This window comes from Chelonoidis abingdonii, chromosome 11 (genome assembly GCF_003597395.2).
Source record: "Chelonoidis abingdonii isolate Lonesome George chromosome 11, CheloAbing_2.0, whole genome shotgun sequence".
NCBI lineage: Eukaryota > Metazoa > Chordata > Testudines > Testudinidae > Chelonoidis > Chelonoidis abingdonii.
Genome location: NC_133779.1, coordinates 33,183,115 through 33,189,114, shown reverse-complemented (window position 1 = coordinate 33,189,114; position 6,000 = coordinate 33,183,115).

The window sequence follows — 6,000 nt, the reverse complement described above, 5'->3', positions numbered from 1 at the left end:
CATGGAACGGAAGCTGTTACTTTGATGATATTCCTTGGCATTCCAAGGGATGAATGGACATTGCTATGGCCATTAATTCTCATTGCTTGCTTTTTATTACAGTGCCTACTCTGTGATATAAATGTCCCAGAGTAGGCAGAGGAACTGGATCCTCCTTGGTGAGCTGCCCAGATAATCATCTGCCAAAGATAATAGTAACCTTTGGACAAGCCCCAAACGTTCTTCTTTCTCACAGCCTTTGCCCAGTCTCCGTACTTTTCTGCAGACGCATGGACATGAAAATGTGTATCAAAGCAAGATGCCCATACAATGGAATTTCAATACTGCCCAGACTCTTGTACATATGTTTCTTGTCACTGTTGCAGCTGTCTTGTTTTTTAAATCAAGGAGACAGATCCTAAACTGGTGTCATTAAAGGAACAGTGACAATTGATACCAGCTGAGGACCTGCTTACTTTGAAATTAATTGTATTTTCTTTAACTCCGATACAAACATAATTTCAGCCCTCCATAAACGCCTTCACTATCACAACATTCAGCCTTTATAAGAAACAGCCATATATTACCCCACCCTCTGAAAAAGACCTGAATTTTCTTAAAGTTAAGCATGTGTTGAAGTGGTTTGCTGAATCAGAGCCTCTGTTATCAGCATGGACACAGAAATTGAAAAGGACAGTGGTTCAGAATTTAGGTCCTAAATTTAGATTTTGTTAAGGGGGAAAGTTTTACAAAAACTCATCAGAATAGAATGTTTTCTTGAATTCTTCACATTTTATAACTTTAATTTAAAGCAGTTCCCTGTCGTGCCAAAAACCCAAAGGTGACAGCACTGGCCTAGTGAAGGAGAACCAAGTAAACTGAAACTGATCAATTTCTCTTTCTGTTTCCAATCAATCTACTTCTGTTGTGAAGTGTAAACAGCGAGTGAGAAAAGCCAATTAGAATTTTGATGAAATTATTTTAATAATCTAAAAGGACATTGTTGTTTAAATGTCGGTTTTGGAATCTTGTCAGTAGCTCTTATTATAATAAAATAAATAATATTGGCAATTCATATTGCTTCAAAAGTCAATCCCCTCTTGCCCCTGTTGTTCTTCTCTGAGGTCCTTCCAAATTTGGGTACCTTACAGTACCGTGTTCACTTCACTCCCTCATTTTGTAATTTTTTGTTAAATGGACTCCAGTTTACCTTGAAGTTAACATTATTTATTAAGGAGAAATCCAATGCCTCTGATAGATTGGGTCTTATTTAAGAACAGCTTGTTGTATAGCCATTAACATAAAAGACTTATTAGGAAGAAGGAAATTTACCGACCATGTAGTTGAACAACAGCAATAAAAGCAGGATTCTGCTCAGTCTTAAACACGGCCCATTTGTATTCTGTTTATTTATGGCATGATAGCCCAGATAATGTGCCCAGGGAGAAATACAAATCCAAGTTTCACTGCTCTGCACTGATTAGTTATAACACCAGGGATGAGCTGGAGCCCGTTCGCACCGGTTCCCATGAACCGGTTATTAAATTTAGAAGGGGTTTTAGAACCGCTTGTTAACTGGCTTCCCTGCGAGGGAAGCTTTGATGGGCTCCGGCTGGAAAGCCTGTAATTCCTGCTCCCGGCCGCCGGGGGGCGCTGCGCTGTGGAAGCCATGTGGGGTGCCCCCTGGTCCTGTTGCTTCTGCTGCGCCTTGGACCTCTGGCCGTGGGGCTCCTGCTGCTGCCTGGTGGGTTCGGGGCTGCATCCTGCTGCTCGGGCTGCTCCTAGCCACTCTCCCCGTGTGATAACCGGTGCCCCCGGCCAGCACCCTGCCACAGCCCTTCCCCCCAGCCACAGGCCACCCCCGCCGCAGGCCCTGCCGCAGCCAGTTCATCTGCACCACCTGCCCACAGCCAGCCCCTGTTGCAGCCAGACCGTGTCACACTCCCTACCTCCAGCTAGCCCTGCCCCACGCCCCTGTCTGCAGCCAGCCCCATGTCCACTGCTGCCCTGTAGTTCTCAGGGCAGTAACCTTGCACACCTGTTTCAATGAGGCGGGGCAGAGAGCAGCTGGGACCCACACATGTGCACACTCTAGGTGACCAGACAGCAAGTGTGAAAAATTGAGATGGGGGTGAGGGGTAATAGGAGCCTATATAAGAAAAAGACCCAAAAATTGAGACTGTCCCTATAAAATTTGGACATCTGGTCACCCGAGCACACCCCAAGGGAGTGGTAGGGACCCACACATGTGAAATAGAGCTCATTTCTAGTTCAGGCCCATCTTTTTAAGAAGGAACTTTAGGTAGGGTTAACATACATCTGTATTTTCCCGGAGATGTCAGGCTTTTAGGTTCTTAAATTGCTATCTGGGCAAAATTTTTAAAATTTAAAAATTCCTCCCGGGAAAATATGGATATATGGTAACCCTATTGGTACAAAAATACATACTATGGCACATCCCTTAAATCAGAACTTTTTAAAGGGAACTGGTTGCTCAGATTTTAGCAGCTCATCACTGTATAACACCTTAGTCAAATAAACAGAGCCAAACTACAGCTGTGGGTACACTGCAGGGGAAGAAAGCTTCAAAAAAGCAAAACCAAGAAACAGCATTTAAATCAGCCTGCAAAGCAGATCTGTAAGTGACCATTCTCTTAGCCACCCATCCAGCTCCCATTAAAGTCAAGGGAAATAGTTGCATTGACATCATTGGGAGCATGATCACATCCTTGCGTAGGACTATGGAGCCTAACCAGCCAGCAGACCTGAAAATGTCTCTATTTGCTTTGGGCCTGTCTGGTCTGAAAGATCCCCACACTCCTGTACTGAGACTCACGGATCCTCCCTGTCTGCATGGCAATCCGCGTACTAGTCTCTGCATCGGCACAGCTTTGATTTCGCTGCTCTACAGCCAAAATGCTTCTGAAATAAATGTAGTCAAACTTTACTAATTCTGGGTCACTGAGAACGAAAATTATGCTTAAAATCGTTAATTGGCTCTAGTCTAGCTGTTTGGCTCCAGACTACAGCAGTGGAATCTCCTGGCAGGTGATGTTAGGGTTTCCATGTTCCGTGACCATCAAAAGGATCTTGTCCCATTCTTCTTCATGGAAGGTGATCTTGTAGCCTGCAACAACATCGATGGTGTGATGGCAGCCCCCAACATCGTTCACGATCCAGATGAGTGGAGACTGTTCATTGATTCATCGAAGACGAGTCTTAAAGCTGTTTTGCTGCATAATGGCAATGTTTTGCCATCAATTCCAGTTGGTCATGCAGTCCATATGAAGGAAACCTATGACAACATGAAACAACTTTTGAGGTGCATAAACTATGACCAACATCAGTGGCAGCTTTGTGGCGATTTGAAGGTTGTTGCTCTCTTGCTTGGTCTGCAGGCTGGATACACAAAGTACTGCTGTTTTCTCTGCGAATGGGATAGTCGTGCAAGAGATTCCCACTACATCAAGAAAGATTGGCCACTCCGACAGTCATTGGAGCCTGGGAGGAAAAGTGTTCAGCATCCACCACTTGTTGAATCAAGGAAGATTTTGTTACCACCCTTACACATCAAGCTGGGTCTGATGAAGAACTTTGTCAAGGCCATTGACAAAACACAAGCAGCTTTCAAGTACCTCCGTGGAAAATTTCCAAGGTTAAGTGAAGCTAAGATAAAGGAAGGTGTCTTTGTTGGTCCTCAGATTCGTGAACTTCTTCGAGATGATGCATTTGACCATGCACTGCATGGCAAGGAAAAGACGGCATGGAAAGCCTTCCAGTTAGTGGCAATAAATTTTCTCGGAAACAACAAGGCAGACAACTACAGGTTGTTGGTGGAAAACCTCCTCAAGGCATACAAAAGCCTTGGTTGCAACATGTCACTAAAGATACATTTTTTGCACTCTCATCTAGATTTTTTTCCACCGAACTGCGGAGCAGTGAGCGACGAGCACGGCGAGCGATTTCACCAGGACATTGCAACAATGGAGAAACGCTATCAGGGCAAATGGAGCCCATCAATGCTTGCAGACTATTGCTGGACAGTGACAAGAGATGCTCCATTTAATGAATACAAGAGACAAGCCAAGAAGCGCTGAGTAGACACTGAATAGGACTAAACTATGTACATAATAGTTTTTTGCCTTTTGTTTCATAATAAATTTTATTTATATAACCCTTTTGCTGATTTTTAAAGTGTTACATAAACAGGACAGGTGAAATATTATCATGTAAAGCAACCATAAACACATGAAAAGACCTAGGTTTACAATTTATGATTAAAATTCTACTATCTACACAGTAGACATAAAATGTAAAAACTTAAATATCTTAGAAACAGTAGCCAATCAATTGTTTTAATTGTCATATTTGAATTCAGCACATCAAAATACATAATAAATACCAATTTTATCTCTGAAGCAGACGACTTCTCAAAAATTGTAGACCAGTGTTTTAAAACATTAAGCCGGGCTTAGGTTAACCAAGCAGGGGGCAGCAGCGGAAGCCAGCAGCGGACAAACCGCTGGGTTCAAGCACGAGTCCTTTCTGAAAAGCTCATTACTTATTTTGGTGAATGAATTCCTGATGAAAGAGCCCTGGAGACAGGACTCCTCCGTTTACCCCCAGCACAGGGACAGAATCAACAACATTAGTGCAAGCTTCACTCCCCTGCTCATATGCTTCATCCTTGCCCTGGATGGACCACTAAGAGAGAGAGGCAGTTCCATACCCATGGCCCCGTCAGTCGTTGGCAAGATCAGCAGATCAGCAACAAGGGAGCCCTTGGTGCTCTTCTGATGTTGGAACTGCTAGCTGGAGGCCCTGCTCTAGGCTCCATGCTTAAGGGCGAGTTGTGTTTTACACTTGTACGTATGTTTCTTTTCCTGTCACGGTTTTGCCATCAAAGGGGCAGATTCTCAATGAGTGTAATTAATCGAGCCGTTATGTCTGAAGAATACAGCGTACCCTCTCCCACATTACACCACTGAATGCAGAGTGAATGAGAAATGGGACAGAGTTTACCAGTGTGTGGCATATCAGCCCTGTCATTTGGGCCTGATGCTACGCTCATGGGCACTTTACAAAACAAAGATCAGAACAGTGGTGGGATTTAGAGAACTTATGCATGGCAAGTACTGCGAGAAAGACAGGCTTTTCTCCTAGCTAATAAGTATCAGAAGGGTAGCCATGTTAGTCTGTATTCACAGAAACAACGGGGAGTCTGGTGGCACCTTAAAGACTAACCGATTTATTTGGGCATAAGCTTTTGTGAGTAAAAAACCCACTCCATGGATCTGAAGAAGTGGGGTTTTTACCTACGAAAGCTTATGCCCAAAAAAATCTATTAGTCTTTTAGCTGCCACCAGACTCCTCATTGTTCTCCTACCTAATGTTTGGCTTCCTCCTCAGAACTGGAGACTAATTGAACCTGAAGTTAATTCCCCAAACATCTGGAGAGCGACTCCATTTCATGTAGGTTCCTATTCAAGGTTGGATATAGAGTGCAGTCCTGGTGCATGCCTGCTTTCTTCTGGAGCAGGGTTCCAACCCTCCTTCGAGGTGCTGAGTGCTCTCAGCTCCCCACCTCTGCTGCCGGGGTGTTAACCTTTGGAATCCTGGCCCATGTCATGTTACTTGGGACAGGCGATACGTAGCCACGTACGGCCACTCCTCTGTGCCCTTGTTACAGATGGGGATGAGGAATCTAAATGTTTGAGGGTTGAGTTACAGTGGTGGGGAAAGGTTCAGGTGCTTGGGGTACAGTTTGGGGCGCAGGATCAGGATTCAGTTGTTTCAGGCCAACCAAATCTGCCTGTCCCTAAAACGTATGAGTATTTAGGCCCCAGGTGCCTCCTCGGGCTGTTTAATGCAGGTATGTTCCTGTTAACCAGGCAAACATCTTGCTGGTACATTTGGGGCAAGGAACTACAGAGGTCCTCTGGGAAGATCAGAGCAGCACAGGGACATCTTATGGTGTGACAGATTATTCTACAGCTTGCCTGTTAACGCTGTTGTCAATTT